This window comes from Denticeps clupeoides, unplaced genomic scaffold (genome assembly GCF_900700375.1).
Source record: "Denticeps clupeoides unplaced genomic scaffold, fDenClu1.1, whole genome shotgun sequence".
NCBI classification, from domain to species: Eukaryota; Metazoa; Chordata; class Actinopteri; order Clupeiformes; family Denticipitidae; genus Denticeps; species Denticeps clupeoides.
This window is the reverse complement of record NW_021629817.1, coordinates 62,443-87,847: the sequence shown is the minus strand read 5'-3', so window position 1 is coordinate 87,847 and position 25,405 is coordinate 62,443. Positions and strand designations below refer to the sequence as shown.

The 25,405-nt window shown below is 39.7% G+C and overlaps 23 non-coding genes and 14 pseudogenes across 23 annotated transcripts; 36 read left to right on the top strand and 1 right to left on the bottom strand.

The window, feature by feature from the left end:
* The first annotated feature begins 86 nt into the window (after positions 1-86).
* trnas-uga (transfer RNA serine (anticodon UGA)) lies at positions 87-169 on the top strand. Its single transcript has one exon. It is a non-coding gene; the product is annotated as a tRNA-Ser (tRNA).
* A 710-nt stretch (positions 170-879) lies between these two features.
* trnaq-cug (transfer RNA glutamine (anticodon CUG)) lies at positions 880-951 on the top strand. Its single transcript has one exon. It is a non-coding gene; the product is annotated as a tRNA-Gln (tRNA).
* A 435-nt stretch (positions 952-1,386) lies between these two features.
* On the top strand, positions 1,387-1,458 carry trnaq-uug (transfer RNA glutamine (anticodon UUG)). The gene has a single exon. It is a non-coding gene; the product is annotated as a tRNA-Gln (tRNA).
* Positions 1,459-1,973: 515 nt separating this feature from the next.
* On the top strand, positions 1,974-2,055 carry trnas-uga (transfer RNA serine (anticodon UGA)). Its single transcript has one exon. It is a non-coding gene; the product is annotated as a tRNA-Ser (tRNA).
* A 711-nt stretch (positions 2,056-2,766) lies between these two features.
* On the top strand, positions 2,767-2,838 carry trnaq-cug (transfer RNA glutamine (anticodon CUG)). Its single transcript has one exon. It is a non-coding gene; the product is annotated as a tRNA-Gln (tRNA).
* Positions 2,839-3,273: 435 nt separating this feature from the next.
* Positions 3,274-3,345, top strand: trnaq-uug (transfer RNA glutamine (anticodon UUG)). The gene has a single exon. It is a non-coding gene; the product is annotated as a tRNA-Gln (tRNA).
* A 516-nt stretch (positions 3,346-3,861) lies between these two features.
* trnas-uga (transfer RNA serine (anticodon UGA)) lies at positions 3,862-3,943 on the top strand. Its single transcript has one exon. It is a non-coding gene; the product is annotated as a tRNA-Ser (tRNA).
* A 715-nt stretch (positions 3,944-4,658) lies between these two features.
* On the top strand, positions 4,659-4,730 carry trnaq-cug (transfer RNA glutamine (anticodon CUG)). Its single transcript has one exon. It is a non-coding gene; the product is annotated as a tRNA-Gln (tRNA).
* Positions 4,731-5,165: 435 nt separating this feature from the next.
* On the top strand, positions 5,166-5,237 carry trnaq-uug (transfer RNA glutamine (anticodon UUG)). Its single transcript has one exon. It is a non-coding gene; the product is annotated as a tRNA-Gln (tRNA).
* A 518-nt stretch (positions 5,238-5,755) lies between these two features.
* On the top strand, positions 5,756-5,837 carry trnas-uga (transfer RNA serine (anticodon UGA)). The gene has a single exon. It is a non-coding gene; the product is annotated as a tRNA-Ser (tRNA).
* A 1,214-nt stretch (positions 5,838-7,051) lies between these two features.
* Positions 7,052-7,124, top strand: trnaq-uug (transfer RNA glutamine (anticodon UUG)). The gene has a single exon. It is a non-coding gene; the product is annotated as a tRNA-Gln (tRNA).
* Positions 7,125-7,640: 516 nt separating this feature from the next.
* Positions 7,641-7,722, top strand: trnas-uga (transfer RNA serine (anticodon UGA)). The gene has a single exon. It is a non-coding gene; the product is annotated as a tRNA-Ser (tRNA).
* A 714-nt stretch (positions 7,723-8,436) lies between these two features.
* trnaq-cug (transfer RNA glutamine (anticodon CUG)) lies at positions 8,437-8,508 on the top strand. The gene has a single exon. It is a non-coding gene; the product is annotated as a tRNA-Gln (tRNA).
* A 435-nt stretch (positions 8,509-8,943) lies between these two features.
* trnaq-uug (transfer RNA glutamine (anticodon UUG)) lies at positions 8,944-9,015 on the top strand. The gene has a single exon. It is a non-coding gene; the product is annotated as a tRNA-Gln (tRNA).
* Positions 9,016-9,531: 516 nt separating this feature from the next.
* On the top strand, positions 9,532-9,613 carry trnas-uga (transfer RNA serine (anticodon UGA)). Its single transcript has one exon. It is a non-coding gene; the product is annotated as a tRNA-Ser (tRNA).
* A 714-nt stretch (positions 9,614-10,327) lies between these two features.
* On the top strand, positions 10,328-10,399 carry trnaq-cug (transfer RNA glutamine (anticodon CUG)). Its single transcript has one exon. It is a non-coding gene; the product is annotated as a tRNA-Gln (tRNA).
* A 435-nt stretch (positions 10,400-10,834) lies between these two features.
* trnaq-uug (transfer RNA glutamine (anticodon UUG)) lies at positions 10,835-10,906 on the top strand. Its single transcript has one exon. It is a non-coding gene; the product is annotated as a tRNA-Gln (tRNA).
* Positions 10,907-11,422: 516 nt separating this feature from the next.
* trnas-uga (transfer RNA serine (anticodon UGA)) lies at positions 11,423-11,504 on the top strand. The gene has a single exon. It is a non-coding gene; the product is annotated as a tRNA-Ser (tRNA).
* Positions 11,505-12,218: 714 nt separating this feature from the next.
* trnaq-cug (transfer RNA glutamine (anticodon CUG)) lies at positions 12,219-12,290 on the top strand. The gene has a single exon. It is a non-coding gene; the product is annotated as a tRNA-Gln (tRNA).
* Positions 12,291-12,710: 420 nt separating this feature from the next.
* Positions 12,711-12,782, top strand: trnaq-uug (transfer RNA glutamine (anticodon UUG)). Its single transcript has one exon. It is a non-coding gene; the product is annotated as a tRNA-Gln (tRNA).
* Positions 12,783-14,086: 1,304 nt separating this feature from the next.
* Positions 14,087-14,158, top strand: trnaq-cug (transfer RNA glutamine (anticodon CUG)). Its single transcript has one exon. It is a non-coding gene; the product is annotated as a tRNA-Gln (tRNA).
* A 419-nt stretch (positions 14,159-14,577) lies between these two features.
* On the top strand, positions 14,578-14,649 carry trnaq-uug (transfer RNA glutamine (anticodon UUG)). The gene has a single exon. It is a non-coding gene; the product is annotated as a tRNA-Gln (tRNA).
* A 516-nt stretch (positions 14,650-15,165) lies between these two features.
* trnas-uga (transfer RNA serine (anticodon UGA)) lies at positions 15,166-15,247 on the top strand. The gene has a single exon. It is a non-coding gene; the product is annotated as a tRNA-Ser (tRNA).
* Positions 15,248-16,673: 1,426 nt separating this feature from the next.
* On the bottom strand, positions 16,674-16,792 carry LOC114775079 (uncharacterized; annotated as a pseudogene).
* Positions 16,793-17,439: 647 nt separating this feature from the next.
* LOC114775073 (uncharacterized) lies at positions 17,440-17,558 on the top strand (annotated as a pseudogene).
* Positions 17,559-18,656: 1,098 nt separating this feature from the next.
* On the top strand, positions 18,657-18,775 carry LOC114775070 (uncharacterized; annotated as a pseudogene).
* Positions 18,776-20,152: 1,377 nt separating this feature from the next.
* LOC114775069 (uncharacterized) lies at positions 20,153-20,271 on the top strand (annotated as a pseudogene).
* Positions 20,272-21,081: 810 nt separating this feature from the next.
* LOC114775081 (uncharacterized) lies at positions 21,082-21,200 on the top strand (annotated as a pseudogene).
* A 160-nt stretch (positions 21,201-21,360) lies between these two features.
* On the top strand, positions 21,361-21,479 carry LOC114775080 (uncharacterized; annotated as a pseudogene).
* Positions 21,480-21,640: 161 nt separating this feature from the next.
* On the top strand, positions 21,641-21,759 carry LOC114775084 (uncharacterized; annotated as a pseudogene).
* Positions 21,760-21,920: 161 nt separating this feature from the next.
* LOC114775078 (uncharacterized) lies at positions 21,921-22,039 on the top strand (annotated as a pseudogene).
* Positions 22,040-23,138: 1,099 nt separating this feature from the next.
* On the top strand, positions 23,139-23,257 carry LOC114775077 (uncharacterized; annotated as a pseudogene).
* Positions 23,258-23,419: 162 nt separating this feature from the next.
* On the top strand, positions 23,420-23,538 carry LOC114775076 (uncharacterized; annotated as a pseudogene).
* A 160-nt stretch (positions 23,539-23,698) lies between these two features.
* Positions 23,699-23,817, top strand: LOC114775072 (uncharacterized; annotated as a pseudogene).
* A 161-nt stretch (positions 23,818-23,978) lies between these two features.
* Positions 23,979-24,097, top strand: LOC114775075 (uncharacterized; annotated as a pseudogene).
* A 160-nt stretch (positions 24,098-24,257) lies between these two features.
* LOC114775083 (uncharacterized) lies at positions 24,258-24,376 on the top strand (annotated as a pseudogene).
* An 820-nt stretch (positions 24,377-25,196) lies between these two features.
* Positions 25,197-25,315, top strand: LOC114775074 (uncharacterized; annotated as a pseudogene).
* Positions 25,316-25,405: the final 90 nt, after the last annotated feature.

The following is a 25,405-nucleotide window of genomic DNA, read 5'->3' as shown; positions in this document are numbered from 1 at the left end:
AATCGGATGAGGTGTGTGACTTCAACAGGATCTCCTGGTTCAATGTCAAGACCTGCTCAGAGAGTTGCTTGTTTCAGATTTAAAGAGCTGCGATGGCTGAGTGGTTAAGGCGTTGGACTTGAAAATCCAATGGGGTCTCCCTGCGCAGGTTCGAACCCTGCTCGCAGCGGAAAAGGGAACTAGTTTTTCATTAACTAAAATGAGCCACTGATGCTTATTGGAATCATTCACTTACTTTGTTTATACCAGCCGCTAATAACTTTAAATTAACTCCTTTCTGAAAGAATCATAAACTTAACAGTTGCACTTTTGTCTCGTCTTTGTTATATGTCTACATGCTAGGGAGTCTGTCTTTAAACCAATGAGATCTCCTTGTGCAGGTTCAAAAGTCGTTCACATACTTGTTCTTCTTGAATTTATGGAAAAAGCCTGATTGTGGTTTGGATTTTCTTACTGAGCTGGTCTTTTTGTTGGTGAAATGGTAAGTCACCTCATTAAGTAAAAACGTCATGGGGTTCCATGCAGCGATGGTTACCGCTCTGAATCCAATGACTTGAGTTCAAAAGTCAGTGTGGCCTTACTCTGAAGTTTGTTGTTGGACACCTAATCAAGAAATGTATTCTAGACATGCTTGAGTTCCCAGCATGATTAGCAACCATTTGATGCAATTCACAGCTGTATGAAGACATTCAGTCTAGTTTCACCACCAATGTACAACTGCGAGGTACCGTCCCCACACACTGCTCACAGGAAGCCTTTCATGGCTGCCCAACACCCACTAAGGGTGATTGGTTAAATCCAGAGGACGCATTTCATTGTGTGCTCCATGTTTTTTACTGCAGTTTATCACAATGACAATCACTTGCTTGCTCAGGGGTAGGTTCCATGGTGTAATGGTTAGCACTCTGGACTCTGAATCCAGCGATCCGAGTTCAAATCTCGGTGGGACCTTTACTGAAGCAGTTTGTTCAAATTGAATTGCATGTGTTTTGCAATTCAAAACTGTAAGAAGTTGCTTATTGTCAGTTTCATGGTTTAACGTTTAACAATCAGCACTCTAAATCCAGTGATCACAGTTCAACCCTCAGTGAGAACTCGTGTTCACGCTCATAGTTTCAAGCTTGAGCAAATTATGTAACCCACTCATTCATACTGTATGTTGCCAGAATGTTATGTTGCCATTAATTCAAGATCAAATCTCCAGTACATGTTGCTTTTTATGGTGGTGTGCAAATAAAATAAATTACCAATCCGTCCTTGTCATTGCCTGTATGCTTGTTGATTTAAAATGAACCTCTTCCAAAAATGCTTTTATAGAACTTTCTTGTAAACTTGTGTGGATTGCCCATCTGATGCAATTGTTAACTGAAAAGTGAGGTTACTTGCGGTTCCATGGTGTAATGGTTAGCACTCTGGACTTTGAATCCAGTGGTCCGAGTTCAACTCTCGGTGGAACCTACCGCGCCTGTAATCTTTTGAATTTCTTATACTGGAACCATTAATGAATTGATCTAAAAGTAATAATTCTTTTAATTTACTCTCCATTAAATTTTTAATCTCAGCATACAGTTGGAGCCGATTGTCATGAGGAAAAAACAACAGTTTCTGTTTTTAACAATGCTCATAATGTTTTTTAAGCATTTTACTCTCATACAGTGACATTGTATGGAACTGAAAGTTCACATTCAGGATGTCCAGTTCACTAATATAAAAGCTATTTGCATTTTGAAGCAATCACGAGCACTATTTAGTTGCAATGGCCGAGTGGTTAAGGTGTTGAATATCAATTGTCTTCTTTCACATGCTTGAACACTGCTTGAAGCGTTTGTAGGAACTGCCCTCTTCACCAAGTTAATGGCGGTCATTGTAAACACCAGGAGTTGTCCCCAATCGGATGAGGTGTGTGACTTCAACAGGATCTCCTGGTTCAATGTCAAGACCTGCTCAGAGAGTTGCTTGTTTCAGATTTAAAAGCTGCGATGGCCGAGTGGTTAAGGCGTTGGACTTGAAATCCAATGGGGTCTCCCTGCGCAGGTTCGAACCCTGCTCGCAGCGGAAAAGGGAACTAGTTTTTCATTAACTAAAATGAGCCACTGATGCTTATTGGAATCATTCACTTACTTTGTATGTACCAGCCGCTAACAACTTGAATTTAACTCCTTTCTGAAAGAATCATAACTAACAGTTGCACTTTGTCTTGTCTTTGTTTATGATGTCTACGTGCTTAGGGAGTCTGTCTTTTAAACCAATGAGATCTCCTTGTGCAGGTTCAAAAGTCGTTCACATACTTGTTCTTCTTGAATTCATGGAAAAAGCCTGATTGTGGTTTGGAATTTCTTACTGAGCTGGTCTTTTTGTTGGTGAAATGGTAAGTCACCTCATTAAGTAAAAACGTCATGGGGTTCCATGCAGCGATGGTTACCGCTCTGAATCCAATGACTTGAGTTCAAAAGTCAGTGTGGCCTTACTCTGAAGTTTGTTGTTGGACACCTAATCAAGAAATGTATTCTAGACATGCTTGAGTTCCCAGCATGATTAGCAACCATTTGATGCAATTCACAGCTGTATGAAGACATTCAGTCTAGTTTCACCACCAATGTACAACTGCGAGGTACCGTCCCCACACACTGCTCACAGGAAGCCTTTCATGGCTGCCCAACACCCACTAAGGGTGATTGGTTAAATCCAGAGGACGCATTTCATTGTGTGCTCCATGTTTTTACTGCAGTTTATCACAATGACAATCACTTGCTTGCTCAGGGGCTAGCTTCCATGGTGAAATGGTTAGCACTCTGGACTCTGAATCCAGCGATCCGAGTTCAAATCTCGGTGGGACCTTTACTGAAGCAGTTTGTTCAAATTGAATTGCATGTGTTTTGCAATTCAAAACTGTAAGAAGTTGCTTATTGTCAGTTTCATGGTTTAACGTTTAACAATCAGCACTCTAAATCCAGTGATCACAGTTCAACCCTCAGTGAGAACTCGTGTTCACGCTCATAGTTTCAAGCTTGAGCAAATTATGTAACCCACTCATTCATACTGTATGTTGCCAGAATGTTATGTTGCCATTAATTCAAGATCAAATCTCCAGTACATGTTGCTTTTTATGGTGGTGTGCAAATAAAATAAATTACCAATCCGTCCTTGTCATTGCCTGTATGCTTGTTGATTTAAAATGAACCTCTTCCAAAAATGCTTTTATAGAACTTTCTTGTAAACTTGTGTGGATTGCCCATCTGATGCAATTGTTAACTGAAAAGTGAGGTTACTTGCGGTTCCATGGTGTAATGGTTAGCACTCTGGACTTTGAATCCAGTGATCCGAGTTCAACTCTCGGTGGAACCTACCTCGCCTGTAATCTTTTGAATTTCTTATACTGGAACCATTAATGAATTGATCTAAAAGTAATAATTCTTTTAATTTACTCTCCATTAAATTTTTAATCTCAGCATACAGTTTGGAGCCGATTGTCATGAGGGAAAAAACAACAGTTTCTGTTTTTAACAATGCTCATAATGTTTTTTAAGCATTTTACTCTCATACAGTGACATTGTATGGAACTGAAAGTTCACATTCAGGATGTCCAGTTCACTAATATAAAAGCTATTTGCATTTTGAAGCAATCACGAGCACTATTTAGTTGCAATGGCCGAGTGGTTAAGGTGTTGAATATCAATTGTCTTCTTTCACATGCTTGAACACTGCTTGAAGCGTTTGTAGGAACTGCCCTCTTCACCAAGTTAATGGCGGTCATTGAAACACCAGGAGTTGTCCCCAATCGGATGAGGTGTGTGACTTCAACAGGATCTCCTGGTTCAATGTCAAGACCTGCTCAGAGAGTTGCTTGTTTCAGATTTAAAAGCTGCGATGGCCGAGTGGTTAAGGCGTTGGACTTGAAATCCAATGGGGTCTCCCTGCGCAGGTTCGAACCCTGCTCGCAGCGGCAAAGGGAACTAGTTTTTCATTAACTAAAATGAGCCACTGATGCTTATTGGAATCATTCACTTACTTTGTTTATACCAGCCGCTAATAACTTGAATTTAACTCCCTTCTGAAAGAATCATAAACTTAAACAGTTGCACTTTTGTCTTGTCTTTGTTTATGATGTCTACAATGCTTAGGGAGTCTGTCTTTTAAACCAATGAGATCTCCTTGTGCAGGTTCAAAAGTCGTTCACATACTTGTTCTTCTTGAATTCATGGAAAAAGCCTGATTGTGGTTTGGATTTTCTTACTGAGCTGGTCTTTTTGTTGGTGAAATGGTAAGTCACCTCATTAAGTAAAAACGTCATGGGGTTCCATGCAGCGATGGTTACCGCTCTGAATCCAATGACTTGAGTTCAAAAGTCAGTGTGGCTTACTCTGAAGTTTGTTGTTGGACACCTAATCAAGAAATGTATTCTAGACATGCTTGAGTTCCCAGCATGATTAGCAACCATTTGATGCAATTCACAGCTGTATGAAGACATTCAGTCTAGTTTCACCACCAATGTAAAACTGCGAGGTACCGTCCCCACACACTGCTCACAGGAAGCCTTTCATGGCTGCCCAACACCCACTAAGGGTGATTGGTTAAATCCAGAGGACGCATTTCATTGTGTGCTCCATGTTTTTTACTGCAGTTTATCACAATGACAATCACTTGCTTGCTCAGGGGTAGGTTCCATGGTGTAATGGTTAGCACTCTGGACTCTGAATCCAGCGATCCGAGTTCAAATCTCGGTGGGACCTTTACTGAAGCAGTTTGTTCAAATTGAATTGCATGTGTTTTGCAATTCAAAACTGTAAGAAGTTGCTTATTGTCAGTTTCATGGTTTAACGTTTAACAATCAGCACTCTAAATCCAGTGATCACAGTTCAACCCTCAGTGAGAACTCGTGTTCACGCTCATAGTTTCAAGCTTGAGCAAATTATGTAACCCACTCATTCATACTGTATGTTGCCAGAATGTTATGTTGCCATTAATTCAAGATCAAATCTCCAGTACATGTTGCTTTTTATGGTGGTGTGCAAATAAAATAAATTACCAATCCGTCCTTGTCATTGCCTGTATGCTTGTTGATTTAAAATGAACCTCTTCCAAAAATGCTTTTATAGAACTTTCTTGTAAACTTGTGTGGATTGCCCATCTGATGCAATTGTTAACTGAAAAGCAAGGTTACTTGCGGTTCCATGGTGTAATGGTTAGCACTCTGGACTTTGAATCCAGTGATCCGAGTTCAACTCTCGGTGGAACCTACCGCGCCTGTAATCTTTTGAATTTCTTATACTGGAACCATTAATGAATTGATCTAAAAGTAATAATTATTTTAATTTACTCTCCATTAAATTTTTAATCTCAGCATACAGTTTGGAGCCGATTGTCATGAGGGAAAAAACAACAGTTTCTGTTTTTAACAATGCTCATAATGTTTTTTAAGCATTTTACTCTCATACAGTAACATTGTATGGAACTGTTCACATTCACATTCAGGATGTCCAGTTCACTAATATAAAAGCTATTTGCATTTTGAAGCAATCACGAGCACTATTTAGTTGCAATGGCCGAGTGGTTAAGGTGTTGAATATCAATTGTCTTCTTTCACATGCTTGAACACTGCTTGAAGCGTTTGTAGGAACTGCCCTCTTCACCAAGTTAATGGCGGTCATTGTAACACCAGGAGTTGTCCCCAATCGGATGAGGTGTGTGACTTCAACAGGATCTCCTGGTTCAATGTCAAGACCCGCTCAGAGAGTTGCTTGATTCAGATTTAAAAGCTGCGATGGCCGAGTGGTTAAGGCGTTGGACTTGAAATCCAATGGGGTCTCCCTGCGCAGGTTCGAACCCTGCTCGCAGCGGCAAAGGGAACTAGTTTTTCATTAACTAAAATGAGCCACTGATGCTTATTGGAATCATTCACTTACTTTGTATGTACCAGCCGCTAATAACTTGAATTTAACTCCTTTCTGAAAGAATCAATAACTAAACAGTTGCACTTTTGTCTTGTCTTTGTTTATGATGTCTACGTGCTTAGGGAGTCTGTCTTTTAAACCAATGAGATCTCCTTGTGCAGGTTCAAAAGTCGTTCACATACTTGTTCTTCTTGAATTCATGGAAAAAGCCTGATTGTGGTTTGGATTTTCTTACTGAGCTGGTCTTTTTGTTGGTGAAATGGTAAGTCACCTCATTAAGTAAAAACGTCATGGGGTTCCATGCAGCGATGGTTACCGCTCTGAATCCAATGACTTGAGTTCAAAAGTCAGTGTGGCCTTACTCTGAAGTTTGTTGTTGGACACCTAATCAAGAAATGTATTCTAGACATGCTTGAGTTCCCAGCATGATTAGCAACCATTTGATGCAATTCACAGCTGTATGAAGACATTCAGTCTAGTTTCACCACCAATGTAAAACTGCGAGGTACCGTCCCCACACACTGCTCACAGGAAGCCTTTCATGGCTGCCCAACACCCACTAAGGGTGATTGGTTAAATCCAGAGGACGCATTTCATTGTGTGCTCCATGTTTTTTACTGCAGTTTATCACAATGACAATCACTTGCTTGCTCAGGGCTAGCTTCCATGGTGTAATGGTTAGCACTCTGAATCCAGCGATCCGAGTTCAAATCTCGGTGGGACCTTTACTGAAGCAGTTTGTTCAAATTGAATTGCATGTGTTTTGCAATTCAAAACTGTAAGAAGTTGCTTATTGTCAGTTTCATGGTTTAACGTTTAACAATCAGCACTCTAAATCCAGTGATCACAGTTCAACCCTCAGTGAGAACTCGTGTTCACGCTCATAGTTTCAAGCTTGAGCAAATTATGTAACCCACTCATTCATACTGTATGTTGCCAGAATGTTATGTTGCCATTAATTCAAGATCAAATCTCCAGTACATGTTGCTTTTTATGGTGGTGTGCAAATAAAATAAATTACCAATCCGTCCTTGTCATTGCCTGTATGCTTGTTGATTTAAAATGAACCTCTTCCAAAAATGCTTTTATAGAACTTTCTTGTAAACTTGTGTGGATTGCCCATCTGATGCAATTGTTAACTGAAAAGTGAGGTTACTTGCGGTTCCATGGTGTAATGGTTAGCACTCTGGACTTTGAATCCAGTGGATCCGAGTTCAACTCTCGGTGGAACCTACCGCGCCTGTAATCTTTTGAATTTCTTATACTGGAACCATTAATGAATTGATCTAAAAGTAATAATTCTTTTAATTTACTCTCCATTAAATTTTTAATCTCAGCATACAGTTTGGAGCCGATTGTCATGAGGGAAAAAACAACAGTTTCTGTTTTTAACAATGCTCATAATGTTTTTTAAGCATTTTACTCTCATACAGTGACATTGTATGGAACTGAAAGTTCACATTCAGGATGTCCAGTTCACTAATATAAAAGCTATTTGCATTTTGAAGCAATCACGAGCACTATTTAGTTGCAATGGCCGAGTGGTTAAGGTGTTGAATATCAATTGTCTTCTTTCACATGCTTGAACACTGCTTGAAGCGTTTGTAGGAACTGCCCTCTTCACCAAGTTAATGGCGGTCATTGAAACACCAGGAGTTGTCCCCAATCGGATGAGGTGTGTGACTTCAACAGGATCTCCTGGTTCAATGTCAAGACCTGCTCAGAGAGTTGCTTGATTCAGATTTAAAAGCTGCGATGGCCGAGTGGTTAAGGCGTTGGACTTGAAATCCAATGGGGTCTCCCTGCGCAGGTTCGAACCCTGCTCGCAGCGGCAAAGGGAACTAGTTTTTCATTAACTAAAATGAGCCACTGATGCTTATTGGAATCATTCACTTACTTTGTATGTACCAGCCGCTAATAACTTGAATTTAACTCCTTTCTGAAAGAATCAATAACTAAACAGTTGCACTTTTGTCTTGTCTTTGTTTATGATGTCTACGTGCTTAGGGAGTCTGTCTTTTAAACCAATGAGATCTCCTTGTGCAGGTTCAAAAGTCGTTCACATACTTGTTCTTCTTGAATTCATGGAAAAAGCCTGATTGTGGTTTGGATTTTCTTACTGAGCTGGTCTTTTTGTTGGTGAAATGTTAAGTCACCTCATTAAGTAAAAACGTCATGGGGTTCCATGCAGCGATGGTTACTGCTCTGAATCCAATGACTTGAGTTCAAAAGTCAGTGTGGCCTTACTCTGAAGTTTGTTGTTGGACACCTAATCAAGAAATGTATTCTAGACATGCTTGAGTTCCCAGCATGATTAGCAACCATTTGATGCAATTCACAGCTGTATGAAGACATTCAGTCTAGTTTCACCACCAATGTAAAACTGCGAGGTACCGTCCCCACACACTGCTCACAGGAAGCCTTTCATGGCTGCCCAACACCCACTAAGGGTGATTGGTTAAATCCAGAGGACGCATTTCATTGTGTGCTCCATGTTTTTTACTGCAGTTTATCACAATGACAATCACTTGCTTGCTCAGGGGTAGGTTCCATGGTGTAATGGTTAGCACTCTGGACTCTGTATCCAGCGATCCGTGTTCAAATCTCGGTGGGACCTTTACTGAAGCAGTTTGTTCAAATTGAATTGCATGTGTTTTGCAATTCAAAACTGTAAGAAGTTGCTTATTGTCAGTTTCATGGTTTAACGTTTAACAATCAGCACTCTAAATCCAGTGATCACAGTTCAACCCTCAGTGAGAACTCGTGTTCACGCTCATAGTTTCAAGCTTGAGCAAATTATGTAACCCACTCATTCATACTGTATGTTGCCAGAATGTTATGTTGCCATTAATTCAAGATCAAATCTCCAGTACATGTTGCTTTTTATGGTGGTGTGCAAATAAAATAAATTACCAATCCGTCCTTGTCATTGCCTGTATGCTTGTTGATTTAAAATGAACCTCTTCCAAAAATGCTTTTATAGAACTTTCTTGTAAACTTGTGTGGATTGCCCATCTGATGCAATTGTTAACTGAAAAGTGAGGTTACTTGCGGTTCCATGGTGTAATGGTTAGCACTCTGGACTTTGAATCCAGTGGTCTGAGTTCAACTCTCGGTGGAACCTACCGCGCCTGTAATCTTTTGAATTTCTTATACTGGAACCATTAATGAATTGATCTAAAAGTAATAATTCTTTTAATTTACTCTCCATTAAATTTTTAATCTCTGCATACAGTTTGGAGCCGATTGTCATGAGGGAAAAAACAACAGTTTCTGTTTTTAACAATGCTCATAATGTTTTTTAAGCATTTTACTCTCATACAGTGACATTGTATGGAACTGAAAGTTCACATTCAGGATGTCCAGTTCACTAATATAAAAGCTATTTGCATTTTGAAGCAATCACGAGCACTATTTAGTTGCAATGGCCGAGTGGTTAAGGTGTTGAATATCAATTGTCTTCTTTCACATGCTTGAACACTGCTTGAAGCATTTGTAGGAACTGCCCTCTTCACCAAGTTAATGGCAGTCATTGAAACACCAGGAGTTGTCCCCAATCGGATGAGGTGTGTGACTTCAACAGGATCTCCTGGTTCAATGTCAAGACCCGCTCAGAGAGTTGCTTGATTCAGATTTAAAAGCTGCGATGGCCGAGTGGTTAAGGCGTTGGACTTGAAATCCAATGGGGTCTCCCTGCGCAGGTTCGAACCCTGCTCGCAGCGGCAAAGGAAACTAGTTTTTCATTAACTAAAATGAGCCACTGATGCTTATTGGAATCATTCACTTACTTTGTATGTACCAGTCGCTAATAACTTGAATTTAACTCCTTTCTGAAAGAATCAATAACTAAACAGTTGCACTTTTGTCTTGTCTTTGTTTATGATGTCTACGTGCTTAGGGAGTCTGTCTTTTAAACCAATGAGATCTCCTTGTGCAGGTTCAAAAGTCGTTCACATACTTGTTCTTCTTGAATTCATGGAAAAAGCCTGATTGTGGTTTGGATTTTCTTACTGAGCTGGTCTTTTTGTTGGTGAAATGTTAAGTCACCTCATTAAGTAAAAACGTCATGGGGTTCCATGCAGCGATGGTTACTGCTCTGAATCCAATGACTTGAGTTCAAAAGTCAGTGTGGCCTTACTCTGAAGTTTGTTGTTGGACACCTAATCAAGAAATGTATTCTAGACATGCTTGAGTTCCCAGCATGATTAGCAACCATTTGATGCAATTCACAGCTGTATGAAGACATTCAGTCTAGTTTCACCACCAATGTAAAACTGCGAGGTACCGTCCCCACACACTGCTCACAGGAAGCCTTTCATGGCTGCCCAACACCCACTAAGGGTGATTGGTTAAATCCAGAGGACGCATTTCATTGTGTGCTCCATGTTTTTTACTGCAGTTTATCACAATGACAATCACTTGCTTGCTCAGGGCTAGGTTCCATGGTGTAATGGTTAGCTCTCTGGACTCTGAATCCAGCGATCCGTGTTCAAATCTCGGTGGGACCTTTACTGAAGCAGTTTGTTCAAATTGAATTGCATGTGTTTTGCAATTCAAAACTGTAAGAAGTTGCTTATTGTCAGTTTCATGGTTTAACGTTTAACAATCAGCACTCTAAATCAAGTGATCACAGTTCAACCCTCAGTGAGAACTCGTGTTCACGCTCATAGTTTCAAGCTTGAGCAAATTATGTAACCCACTCATTCATACTGTATGTTGCCAGAATGTTATGTTGCCATTAATTCAAGATCAAATCTCCAGTACATGTTGCTTTTTATGGTGGTGTGCAAATAAAAAAAATTACCAATCCGTCCTTGTCATTGCCTGTATGCTTGTTGATTTAAAATGAACCTCTTCCAAAAATGCTTTTATAGAACTTTCTTGTAAACTTGTGTGGATTGCCCATCTGATGCAATTGTTAACTGAAAAGTGAGGTTACTTGCGGTTCCATGGTGTAATGGTTAGCACTCTGGACTTTGAATCCAGTGGTCTGAGTTCAACTCTCGGTGCAACCTACCGCGCCTGTAATCTTTTGAATTTCTTATACTGGAACCATTAATGAATTGATCTAAAAGTAATAATTGTTTTAATTTACACTCCATTAAATTTTTAATCTCTGCATACAGTTTGGAGCCGATTGTCATGAGGGAAAAAACAACAGTTTCTTTTTTTAACAATGCTCATAATGTTTTTTAAGCATTTTACTCTCATACAGTGACATTGTATGGAACTGAAAGTTCACATTCAGGATGTCCAGTTCACTAATATAAAAGCTATTTGCATTTTGAAGCAATCACGAGCACTATTTATTTGCAATGGCCGAGTGGTTAAGGTGTTGAATATCAATTGTCTTCTTTCACATGCTTGAACACTGCTTGAAGCGTTTGTAGGAACTGCCCTCTTCACCAAGTTAATGGCGGTCATTGAAACACCAGGAGTTGTCCCCAATCGGATGAGGTGTGTGACTTCAACAGGATCTCCTGGTTCAATGTCAAGACCTGCTCAGAGAGTTGCTTGATTCAGATTTAAAAGCTGCGATGGCCGAGTGGTTAAGGCGTTGGACTTGAAATCCAATGGGGTCTCCCTGCGCAGGTTCGAACCCTGCTCGCAGCGGAAAAGTGAACTAGTTTTTCATTAAGTAAAATGAGCCACTGATGCTTATTGGAATCATTCACTTACTTTGTATGTACCAGCCGCTAACAACTTGAATTTAACTCCTTTCTGAAAGAATCAATAACTAAACAGTTGCACTTTTGTCTTGTCTTTGTTTATGATGTCTACGTGCTTAGGGAGTCTGTCTTTTAAACCAATGAGATCTCCTTGTGCAGGTTCAAAAGTCATTCACATACTTGTTCTTCTTGAATTCATGGAAAAAGCCTGATTGTGGTTTGGATTTTCTTACTGAGCTGGTCTTTTTGTTGGTGAAATGTTAAGTCACCTCATTAAGTAAAAACGTTATGGGGTTCCATGCAGCGATGGTTACCGCTCTGAATCCAATGACTTGAGTTCAAAAGTCAGTGTGGCCTTACTCTGAAGTTTGTTGTTGGACACCTAATCAAGAAATGTATTCTAGACATGCTTGAGTTCCCAGCATGATTAGCAACCATTTGATGCAATTCACAGCTGTATGAAGACATTCAGTCTAGTTTCACCACCAATGTAAAACTGCGAGGTACCGTCCCCACACACTGCTCACAGGAAGCCTTTCATGGCTGCCCAACACCCACTAAGGGTGATTGGTTAAATCCAGAGGACGCATTTCATTGTGTGCTCCATGTTTTTTACTGCAGTTTATCACAATGACAATCACTTGCTTGCTCAGGGCTAGGTTCCATGGTGTAATGGTTAGCACTCTGGACTCTGAATCCAGCGATCCGAGTTCAAATCTCGGTGGGACCTTTACTGAAGCAGCTTGTTCAAATTGAATTGCATGTGTTTTGCAATTCAAAACTGTAAGAAGTTGCATATTGTCTGTTTCATGGTTTAACGTTTAACAATCAGCACTCTAAATCCAGTGATCACAGTTCAACCCTCAGTGAGAACTCGTGTTCACGCTCATAGTTTCAAGCTTGAGCAAATTATGTAACCCACTCATTCATACTGTATGTTGCCATTAATTCAAGATCAAATCTCCAGTACATGTTGCTTTTTATGGTGGTGTGCAAATAAAATAAATTACCAATCCGTCCTTGTCATTGCCTGTATGCTTGTTGATTTAAAATGAACCTCTTCCAAAAATGCTTTTATAGAACTTTCTTGTAAACTTGTGTGGATTGCCCAATGTGATGCAATTGTTAACTGAAAAGCAAGGTTACTTGCGGTTCCATGGTGTAATGGTTAGCACTCTGGACTTTGAATCCAGTGGTCCGAGTTCAACTCTCGGTAGAACCTACCTTGCCTGTAATTTTTTGAATTTCTTATACTGGAACCATTAATGAATTGATCTAAAAATAATAATTCTTTTAATTTACTCTCCATTAAATTTTTAATCTCAGCATACAGTTTGGAGCCGATTGTCATGAGGGAAAAAACAACAGTTTCTGTTTTTAACAATGCTCATAATGTTTTTTAAGCATTTTACTCTCATACAGTGACATTGTATGGAACTGAAAGTTCACATTCAGGATGTCCAGTTCACTAATATAAAAGCTATTTGCATTTTGAAGCAATCACGAGCACTATTTAGTTGCAATGGCCGAGTGGTTAAGGTGTTGAATATCAATTGTCTTCTTTCACATGCTTGAACACTGCTTGAAGCGTTTGTAGGAACTGCCCTCTTCACCAAGTTAATGGCGGTCATTGAAACACCAGGAGTTGTCCCCAATCGGATGAGGTGTGTGACTTCAACAGGATCTCCTGGTTCAATGTCAAGACCCGCTCAGAGAGTTGCTTGTTTCATATTTAAAAGCTGCGATGGCCGAGTGGTTAAGGCGTTGGACCAATGGGGTCTCCCTGCGCAGGTTCGAACCCTGCTCGCAGCGGAAAAGGGAACTAGTTTTTTATTAACTAAAATGAGCCACTGATGCTTATTGGAATCATTCACTTACTTTGTATGTACCAGTCGCTAATAACTTGAATTTAACTCCTTTCTGAAAGAATCAATAACTAAACAGTTGCACTTTTGTCTCGTCTTTGTTTATGATGTCTACATGCTTAGGGAGTCTGTCTTTTAAACCAATGAGATCTCCTTTTGCAGGTTCAAAAGTCGTTCACATACTTGTTCTTCTTGAATTCATGGAAAAAGCCTGATTGTGGTTTGGATTTTCTTACTGAGCTGGTCTTTTTGTTGGTGAAATGGTAAGTCACCTCATTAAGTAAAAACGTCATGGGGTTCCATGCAGCGATGGTTACCGCTCTGAATCCAATGACTTGAGTTCAAAAGTCAGTGTGGCCTTACTCTGAAGTTTGTTGTTGGACACCTAATCAAGAAATGTATTCTAGACATGCTTGAGTTCCCAGCATGATTAGCAACCATTTGATGCAATTCACAGCTGTATGAAGACATTCAGTCTAGTTTCACCACCAATGTAAAACTGCGAGGTACCGTCCCCACACACTGCTCACAGGAAGCCTTTCATGGCTGCCCAACACCCACTAAGGGTGATTGGTTAAATCCAGAGGACGCATTTCATTGTGTGCTCCATGTTTTTTACTGCAGTTTATCACAATGACAATCACTTGCTTGCTCAGGGCTAGCTTCCATGGTGTAATGGTTAGCACTCTGGACTCTGAATCCAGCGATCCGAGTTCAAATCTCGGTGGGACCTTTACTGAAGCAGTTTGTTCAAATTGAATTGCATGTGTTTTGCAATTCAAAACTGTAAGAAGTTGCATATTGTCAGTTTCATGGTTTAACGTTTAACAATCAGCAATCTAAATCCAGTGATCACAGTTCAACCCTCAGTGAGAACTCGTGTTCACGCTCATAGTTTCAAGCTTGAGCAAATTATGTAACCCACTCATTCATACTGTATGTTGCCATTAATTCAAGATCAAATCTCCAGTACATGTTGCTTTTTATGGTGGTGTGCAAATAAAATAAATTACCAATCCGTCCTTGTCATTGCCTGTATGCTTGTTGATTTAAAATGAACCTCTTCCAAAAATGCTTTTATAGAACTTTCTTGTAAACTTGTGTGGATTGCCCATGTGATGCAATTGTTAACTGAAAAGTGAGGTTACTTGCGGTTCCATGGTGTAATGGTTAGCACTCTGGGCTTTGAATCCAGTGATCCGAGTTCAACTCTCGGTGGAACCTACCTCGCCTGTAATCTTTTGAATTTCTTATACTGGAACCATTAATGAATTGATCTAAAAGTAATAATTCTTTTAATTTACTCTCCATTAAATTTTTAATCTCAGCATACAGTTTGGAGCCGATTGTCATGAGGGAAAAAACAACAGTTTCTGTTTGTAACAATGCTCATAATGTTTTTTAAGCATTTTACTCTCATACAGTGACATTGTATGGAACTGAAAGTTCACATTCAGGATGTCCAGTTCACTAATATAAAAGCTATTTGCATTTTGAAGCAATCACGAGCACTATTTAGTTGCAATGGCCGAGTGGTTAAGGTGTTGAATATCAATTGTCTTCTTTCACATGCTTGAACACTGCTTGAAGCGTTTGTAGGAACTGCCCTCTTCACCAAGTTAATGGCGGTCATTGAAACACCAGGAGTTGTCCCCAATCGGATGAGGTGTGTGACTTCAACAGGATCTCCTGGTTCAATGTCAAGACCTGCTCAGAGAGTTGCTTTTTTCAGAGTTAAAAGCTGCGATGGCCGAGTGGTTAAGGTGTTGGACTTGAAATCCAATGGGGTCTCCTTGCGCAGGCTTGAACCCTGTTAGCAGCGGAAAAGGGAACTAGTTTTTCATTAACTAAAATGAGCCACTGATGCTTATTGGAATCATTCACTTACTTTGTATGTACCAGCCGCTAATAACTTGAATTTAACTCCTTTCTGAAAGAATCAATAACTAAACAGTTGCACTTTTGTCTCGTCTTTGTTTATGATGTCTACGTGCTTAGGGAGTCTGTCTTTTAAACCAATGAGATCTCCTTGTGCAGGTTCAAAAGTCGTTCACATACTTGTTTTTCTTGAATTCATGGTAAAAGCCTGACTGTGGTTTGGATTTTCTTACTGAGCTGGTCTTTTTGTTGGTGAAATGGTAAGTCACCTCATTAAGTAAAAACGTCATGGGGTTCCATGCAGCGATGGTTACCGCTCTGAATCCAAAGACTTCAGTTCAAAAGTCAGTGTGGCTTTACTCTGAAGTTTGTTGTTGGACACCTAATCAAGAAATGTATTCTAGACATGCTTGAGTTCCCAGCATGATTAGCAACCATTTGATGCAATTCACAGCTGTATGAAGACATTCAGTCTAGTTTCACCACCAATGTACAACTGCGAGGTACCGTCCCAACACACTGCTCACAGGAAGCCTTTCATGGCTGCCCAACACCCACTAAGGGTGATTGGTTAAATCCAGAGGAGGCATTTCATTGTGTGCTCCATGTTTTTTACTGCAGCTTATCACAATGACAATCACTTGCTTGCTCAGGGGTAGGTTCCATGGTTCATTGCCTGTATGCTTGTTGATTTAAAATGAACCTCTTCCAAAAATGCTTTTATAGAACTTTCTTGTAAACTTGTGTGGTTTGCCCATCTGATGCAATTGTTAACTGAAAAGTGAGGTTACTTGCGGTTCCATGGTGTAATGGTTAGCACTCTGGACTCGTGTTCACGCTCATAGTTTCAAGCTTGAGCAAATTATGTAACACACTCATTCATACTGTATGTTGCCAGAATGTTATGTTGCCATTAATTCAAGATCAAATCTCCAGGACATGTTGCTTTTTATGGTGGTGTGCAAATAAAATAAATTACCAAGCCGTCCTTGTCATTGCCTTTATGTTTGTTGATTTAAAATGAACCTCTTCCAAAAATGCTTTTATAGAATTTTCTTGTAAACTTGTGTGGTTTGCCCATCTGATGCAATTGTTAACTGAAAAGTGAGGTTACTTGCGGTTCCATGGTGTAATGGTTAGCACTCTGGACTTTGAATCCAGTGATCCGAGTTGTTAGCTTCCGAGATCAGACGAGATCTTGCGTTCTTCAGCTGGTATGGCCGTAAACAAACTCTGCTTGAAAATCTTGGACTTTAAAAAAAGGGGCTTTCAAAACACTACAAAGATAGAAAATACCACTTAACTTACTTTTAAAAAAAGTTAACAAAGTGATGTAAATACTTTCATTTTAAAAGTTTTTCAATAGTTAAAGCTTACAGCACCTGGTATTCCCAGGTAGTCTCCCATCCAAGTACTAACCAGGCCCAAACCTTCATAGCTTCCGAGATCAGACGAGATCTTGCCTTCTTCAGCTGGTATGGCCGTAAGCAAAGTCTGCTTAAAAATCTTCAGCTTTAAACCAAAGAGGCTTGAAAACGGATCAAAGAGTGAAAACTCCCGCTTTACTCTCAAATTATGATGGAGAAAAGGCAAAAAGTTGGTGTGGTAAGTTTTTATTTGCAACACAGCGTTTAAAGTGTACACCTTCTAGAGGCAATGCAATACTGGGTCGATGCGTGGAGCGGATGGAGCAGGCCCTATTGCCGACTCCCTGTTCTAAAAATCCGCTTAATATGTAGTCCTAGGCTGGGGGATGTATCAGATATTAAACTGACATCAGGGGGCATCCCACCTTAAGGCAGAGTGCCGGACAACCGCAGCTAATCGATTCAGCTCCACCTCACTCCATAGCCAAGCCTGTGAATCATTGTCGTAAAACACGCACAGACACAGAAACCTGAAGAGAAGCTAAGAAGACTTTGGCCTGGTTATTACTTGGATGGGAGACTACCTGGGAATACCAGGTGCTGTAAGCTTTAACTATTGTAAAACTTTTAAAATAAAAGTATTTACATGGCTTTGTTAGCTTTTTTTGCCTTTTCTCCATCATAATTTGACAGTAAAGCGAGAGTTTTCACTCTTTGATATGTGTTCAAGCCCCTTTGGCTTAAAGTTCAAGATTTTCAAGCAGAGTTTGTGTACGGACAAACCAGCTGAAGAATGCCCAATCTTATCTGATCTCAGAAGCTAAGAAGGCTTGGGCCTGGTTAGTACTTGGATGGGAGACTACGTGGGAATGCCAGGTGCTGTAAGCTTTAACTATTGTAAAACTTTTAAAATGAAAGTATTTACATCACTTTGTTAACTTTTTTTTAAAGTAAGTTAAGGGGTATTTTTTTTCTTTGATATGTTTTCCCGCCTTTTTTCTTTTTCTTTTTTTTTTTTTTTTAAACTTCTCTTCATTTTCTTTGTCTGTGTGTGCTCTACAACGATCATTCACAGGCTTGGCTATGGAGTGGGGTGGAGCTGAATCGATTAGGTGGGGTTTTCCAGCCCTCGGCCTTAAGGTGCTACGCACCCTGATGTCAGTTTAAAATCTGATACGTCATATTAAGCGGATTTTTAGAACAGGGAGTCGGCAATAGGGCCTGCTCCATCCGCTCCATTCATCGACCCAGTATTGCATTGCCTCTAGCAGGTGTGCACTTTATTTGTTATATTGCAAATAAAAGCTTACCACTCCAACTTTTTGCCTTTTCTCCATGATAATTTGACAGTAAAGCGGGAGTTTTCACTCTTTGATATGTGTTCATGCCCCTTTGGTTTAAAGTTCAAGGTTTTCAAGCAGAGTTTGCTTACGGACATACCAGCTGAAGATTGCTCAATCTTGTCTGATCTCAGAAGCTAAGAAGGCTTGGGCCTGCTTATTACTTGGATGGGAGACTACCTGGGAATACCAGGTGCTGTAAGCTTTAACTATTGAAAAACTTTTAAAATGAAAGTATTTACATGGCTTTGTTAGCTTTTTTTGCCTTTTCTCCATCATAATTTGACAGTAAAGCGGGAGTTTTCACTCTTTGATATGTGTTCAAGCCCCTTTGGTTTAAAGTTCAAGATTTTCAAGCAGAGTTTGTGTACGGACATGCCAGCTGAAGATTGCCCAATCTTGTCTGATCTCAGAAGTTAAGAAGGCTTGGGCCTGGTTAGTACTTGGATGGGAGACTACGTGGGAATGCCATGTGCTCTAAGCTTTAACTATTGAAAAACTTTTAAAATGAAAGTATTTACATGGCTTTGTTAGCTTTTTTTTGCCTTTTCTCCATCATAATTTGACAGTAAAGCGGGAGTTTTCACTCTTTGATATGTGTTCAAAGCCCCTTTGGTTTAAAGTTCAAGATTTTCAAGCAGAGTTTGCTTACGGACATGCCAGCTGAAGATTGCTGAATCTTGTCTGATCTCAGAAGCTAAGAAGGCTTGGGCCTGGTTAGTACTTGGATGGGAGACTACCTGGGAATACCAGGTGCTGTAAGCTTTAACTATTGAAAAACTTTTAAAATGAAAGTATTTACATGGCTTTGTTAGCTTTTTTTGCCTTTTCTCCATCATAATTTGACAGTAAAGCGGGAGTTTTCACTCTTTGATATGTGTTCAAGCCCCTTTGGTTTAAAGTTCAAGATTTTCAAGAAGAGTTTGTGTATGGACAAACCAGCTGAAGATTGCCCAATCTTGTCTGATCTCAGAAGCTAAGAAGGCTTGGGCCTGGTTAGTACTTGGATGGGAGACTACGTGGGAATGCCAGGTGCTGTAAGCTTTAACTATTGTAAAACTTTTAAAATGAAAGTATTTACATCACTTTGTTAAATTTTTTTAAAGTAAGTTAAGGGGTATTTTTTTTCTTTGATATGTTTTCCCGCCTTTTTTCTTTTTCTTTTTTTTTTTTTTTTTTAAACTTCTCTTCAGGTTTCTTTGTCTGTGTGTGCTCTACAACGATCATTCACAGGCTTGGCTATGGAGTGGGGTGGAGCTGAATAATTTGGTGGGGTTTTCCAGCCCTCGGCCTTAAGGTGCTACGCACCCTGATGTCAGTTTAAAATCTAATACGTCATATTAAGCGGATTTTTAGAACAGGGAGTCGGCAATAGGGCCTGCTCCATCCACTCCATTCATCGACCCAGTATTGCATTGCCTCTAGAAGGTGTGCACTTTATTTGTTGTTTTGAAAATAAAAGCTTACCACTCCAACTTTTTGCCTTTTCTCCATCATAGTTTGACAGTAAAGCGGGAGTTTTCACTCTTTGATATGTGTTCAAGCCCCTTTGGTTTAAAGTTCAAGATTTTCAAGCAGAGTTTGTGTACGGACAAACCAGCTGAAGAATGCCAAATCTTGTCTGATCTCAGAAGCTAAGAAGGCTTGGGCCTGGTTATTACTTGGATGGGAGACTTCCTGGGAATACCAGGTGCTGTAAGCTTTAACTATTGAAAAACTTTTCAAATGAAAGTATTTACATGGCTTTGTTAGCTTTTTTTGCCTTTTCTCCATCATAATTTGACAGTAAAGCGGGAGTTTTCGCACTTTATAATGTTTTCAAAGCCCTTTTGGTTTAAAGTTCAAGATTTTCAAGCAGAGTTTGTGTCGGACAAACCAGCTGAAGAATGCCCAATCTTGTCTGATCTCAGAAGCTAAGAAGGCTTGGGCCTGGTTATTACTTGGATGGGAGACTACCTGGGAATACCAGGTGCTGTAAGCTTTAAGTATTGAAAAAATTTTCAAATGAAAGTATTTACATGGCTTTGTTAGCTTTTTTTTGCCTTTTCTCCATCATAATTTGATAGTAAAGCGGGAGTTTTCGCACTTTATAATGTTTTCAAAGCCCTTTTGTTTAAAGTCCAAGATTTTCAAGCAGAGTTTGCTTACGGACATGCCAGCTGAAGAATGCCCAATCTTGTCTGATCTCAGAAGCTAAGAAGGCTTGGGCCTGGTTAGTACTTGGATGGGAGACTACATGGGAATGCCAGGTGCTGTAAGCTTTAACTATTGTAAAACTTTTAAAATGAAAGTATTTACATCACTTTGTTAACTTTTTTAAAGTAAGTTAAGGGGTATTTTCTTTCTTTGGTATGTTTTCCCGCCTTTTTTTTTTTTTTTTTTTTTAAACTTCTCTTCAGGTTTCTTTGTCTGTGTGTGCTCTACAACGATCATTCACAGGCTTGGCTATGGAGTGGAGTGGAGCTGAATCGATTAGGTGGGGTTTTCCAGCCCTCGGCCTTCAGGTGCTACGCACCCTGATGTCAATTTAATATCTGATATGTCATATTAAGCGGATTTTTAGAACAGGGAGTCGGCAATAGGGCCTGCTCCATCCGCTCCATTCATCGACCCAGTATTGCATTGCCTCTAGAAGGTGTGCACTTTATTTGTTGTTTTGAAAATAAAAGCTTACCACTCCAACTTTTTGCCTTTTCTCCATCATAATTTGACAGTAAAGCGGGAGTTTTCACTCTTTGATATGTGTTCAAGCCCCTTTGGTTTAAAGTTCAAGATTTTCAAGCAGAGTTTGTGTACGGACAAACCAGCTGAAGAATGCCCAATCTTGTCAGATCTCAGAAGCTAAGAAGGCTTGGGCCTGGTTATTACTTGGATGGGAGACTTCCTGGGAATACCAGGTGCTGTAAGCTTTAACTATTGAAAAACTTTTCAAATGAAAGTATTTACATGGCTTTGTTAGCTTTTTTTTGCCTTTTCGCCATCATAATTTGACAGTAAAGCGGGAGTTTTCGCACTTTATAATGTTTTCAAAGCCCTTTTGGTTTAAAGTTCAAGATTTTCAAGCAGAGTTTGCGTACGGACAAACCAGCTGAAGAATGCCCAATCTTGTCTGATCTCAGAAGCTAAGAAGGCTTGGGCCTGGTTATTACTTGGATGGGAGACTACCTGGGAATACCAGGTGCTGTAAGCTTTAACTATTGAAAAACTTTTCAAATGAAAGTATTTACATGACTTTGTTAGCTTTTTTGCCTTTTCGCCATCATAATTTGACAGTAAAGCGGGAGTTTTCGCACTTTATAATGTTTTCAAAGCCCTTTTGGTTTAAAGTTCAAGATTTTCAAGCAGAGTTTGCGTACGGACAAACCAGCTGAAGAATGCCCAATCTTGTCTGATCTCAGAAGCTAAGAAGGCTTGGGCCTGGTTATTACTTGGATGGGAGACTACCTGGGAATACCAGGTGCTGTAAGCTTTAACTATTGAAAAACTTTTCAAATGAAAGTATTTACATGGCTTTGTTAGTTTTTTTTGCCTTTTCTCCATCATAATTTGATAGTAAAGCGGGAGTTTTCGCACTTTATAATGTTTTCAAAGCCCTTTTGGTTTAAAGTCCAAGATTTTCAAGCAGAGTTTGCTTACGGACATGCCAGCTGAAGAATGCCCAATCTTGTCTGATCTCAGAAGCTAAGAAGGCTTGGGCCTGGTTAGTACTTGGATGGGAGACTACATGGGAATGCCAGGTGCTGTAAGCTTTAACTATTGTAAAACTTTTCAAATGAAAGTATATACATGGCTTTGTTAGCTTTTTTTGCCTTTTCGCCATCATAATTTGACAGTAAAGCGGGAGTTTTCGCACTTTATAATGTTTTCAAAGCCCTTTTGGTTTAAAGTTCAAGATTTTCAAGCAGAGTTTGCGTACGGACAAACCAGCTGAAGAATGCCCAATCTTGTCTGATCTCAGAAGCTAAGAAGGCTTGGGCCTGGTTATTACTTGGATGGGAGACTACCTGGGAATACCAGGTGCTGTAAGCTTTAACTATTGAAAAACTTTTCAAATGAAAGTATTTACATGGCTTTGTTAGCTTTTTTTGCCTTTTCTCCATCATAATTTGACAGTAAAGCGGGAGTTTTCGCACTTTATAATGTTTTCAAAGCCCTTTTGGTTTAAAGTCAAGATTTTCAAGCAGAGTTTGTGTACGGACAAGCCAGCTGAAGAATGCCCAATCTTGTCAGATCTCAGAAGCTAAGAAGGCTTGGGCCCTGGTTATTACTTGGATGGGAGACTTCCTGGGAATACCAGGTGCTGTAAGCTTTAACTATTGTAAAACTTTTAAAATGAAAGTATTTACATCACTTTGTTAACTTTTTTTAAAGTAAGTTAAGGGGTATTTTCTTTCTTTGGTATGTTTTCCCGCCTTTTTTCTTTTTTTTTTTTTTTTTTTTTTAAACTTCTCTTCAGGTTTCTTTGTCTGTGTGTGCTCTACAACGATCATTCACAGGCTTGGCTATGGAGTGGAGTGGAGCTGAATCGATTAGGTGGGGTTTTCCAGCCCTCGGCCTTCAGGTGCTACGCACCCTGATGTCAATTTAATATCTGATATGTCATATTAAGCGGATTTTTAGAACAGGGAGTCGGCAATAGGGCCTGCTCCATCCGCTCCATTCATCGACCCAGTATTGCATTGCCTCTAGAAGGTGTGCACTTTATTTGTTGTTTTGAAAATAAAAGCTTACCACTCCAACTTTTTGCCTTTTCTCCATCATAATTTGACAGTAAAGCGGGAGTTTTCACTCTTTGATATGTGTTCAAGCCCCTTTGGTTTAAAGTTCAAGATTTTCAAGCAGAGTTTGTGTACGGACAAACCAGCTGAAGAATGCCCAATCTTGTCAGATCTCAGAAGCTAAGAAGGCTTGGGCCTGGTTATTACTTGGATGGGAGACTTCCTGGGAATACCAGGTGCTGTAAGCTTTAACTATTGAAAAACTTTTCAAATGAAAGTATTTACATGGCTTTGTTAGCTTTTTTTTGCCTTTTCTCCATCATAATTTGACAGTAAAGCGGGAGTTTTCGCACTTTATAATGTTTTCAAAGCCCTTTTGGTTTAAAGTTCAAGATTTTCAAGCAGAGTTTGCGTACGGACAAACCAGCTGAAGAATGCCCAATCTTGTCTGATCTCAGAAGCTAAGAAGGCTTGGGCCTGGTTATTACTTGGATGGGAGACTACCTGGGAATACCAGGTGCTGTAAGCTTTAACTATTGAAAAAACTTTTCAAATGAAAGTATTTACATGGCTTTGTTAGCTTTTTTTGCCTTTTCGCCATCATAATTTGACAGTAAAGCGGGAGTTTTCGCACTTTATAATGTTTTCAAAGCCCTTTTGGTTTAAAGTTCAAGATTTTCAAGCAGAGTTTGCGTACGGACAAACCAGCTGAAGAATGCCCAATCTTGTCTGATCTCAGAAGCTAAGAAGGCTTGGGCCTGGTTATTACTTGGATGGGAGACTACCTGGGAATACCAGGTGCTGTAAGCTTTAACTATTGAAAAACTTTTCAAATGAAAGTATTTACATGGCTTTGTTATTTTTTTTTGCCTTTTCTCCATCATTATTTGATAGTAAAGCGGGAGTTTTCGCACTTTATAATGTTTTCAAAGCCCTTTTGTTTAAAGTCCAAGATTTTCAAGCAGAGTTTGCTTACGGACATGCCAGCTGAAGAATGCCCAATCTTGTCTGATCTCAGAAGCTAAGAAGGCTTGGGCCTGGTTATTACTTGGATGGGAGACTACCTGGGAATACCAGGTGCTGTAAGCTTTAACTATTGAAAAACTTTTCAAATGAAAGTATTTACATGGCTTTGTTAGCTTTTTTTGCCTTTTCGCCATCATAATTTGACAGTAAAGCGGGAGTTTTCGCACTTTATAATGTTTTCAAAGCCCTTTTGGTTTAAAGTTCAAGATTTTCAAGCAGAGTTTGCGTACGGACAAACCAGCTGAAGAATGCCCAATCTTGTCTGATCTCAGAAGCTAAGAAGGCTTGGGCCTGGTTATTACTTGGATGGGAGACTACCTGGGAATACCAGGTGCTGTAAGCTTTAACTATTGAAAAACTTTTCAAATGAAAGTATTTACATGGCTTTGTTATTTTTTTTTGCCTTTTCTCCATCATAATTTGATAGTAAAGCGGGAGTTTTCGCACTTTATAATGTTTTCAAAGCCCTTTTGTTTAAAGTCCAAGATTTTCAAGCAGAGTTTGCTTACGGACATGCCAGCTGAAGAATGCCCAATCTTGTCTGATCTCAGAAGCTAAGAAGGCTTGGGCCTGGTTAGTACTTGGATGGGAGACTACATGGGAATGCCAGGTGCTGTAAGCTTTAACTATTGTAAAACTTTTAAAATGAAAGTATTTACATCACTTTGTTAACTTTTTTTAAAGTAAGTTAAGGGGTATTTTCTTTCTTTGGTATGTTTTCCCGCCTTTTTTCTTTTTTTTTTTTTTTTTTTTTTTTAAACTTCTCTTCAGGTTTCTTTGTCTGTGTGTGCTCTACAACGATCATTCACAGGCTTGGCTATGGAGTGGAGTGGAGCTGAATCGATTAGGTGGGGTTTTCCAGCCCTCGGCCTTCAGGTGCTAAGCACCCTGATGTCAATTTAATATCTGATATGTCATATTAAGCGGATTTTTAGAACAGGGAGTCGGCAATAGGGCCTGCTCCATCCGCTCCATTCATCGACCCAGTATTGCATTGCCTCTAGAAGGTGTGCACTTTATTTGTTGTTTTGAAAATAAAAGCTTACCACTCCAACTTTTTGCCTTTTCTCCATCATAATTTGAGAGTAAAGCGGGAGTTTTCACTCTTTGATATGTGTTCAAGCCCCTTTGGTTTAAAGTTCAAGATTTTCAAGCAGAGTTTGTGTACGGACAAACCAGCTGAAGAATGCCCAATCTTGTCAGATCTCAGAAGCTAAGAAGGCTTGGGCCTGGTTATTACTTGGATGGGAGACTTCCTGGGAATACCAGGTGCTGTAAGCTTTAACTATTGAAAAACTTTTCAAATGAAAGTATTTACATGGCTTTGTTAGCTTTTTTTGCCTTTTCGCCATCATAATTTGACAGTAAAGCGGGAGTTTTCGCACTTTATAATGTTTTCAAAGCCCTTTTGGTTTAAAGTTCAAGATTTTCAAGCAGAGTTTGCGTACGGACAAACCAGCTGAAGAATGCCCAATCTTGTCTGATCTCAGAAGCTAAGAAGGCTTGGGCCTGGTTATTACTTGGATGGGAGACTACCTGGGAATACCAGGTGCTGTAAGCTTTAACTATTGAAAAACTTTTCAAATGAAAGTATTTACATGGCTTTGTTAGCTTTTTTTGCCTTTTCGCCATCATAATTTGACAGTAAAGC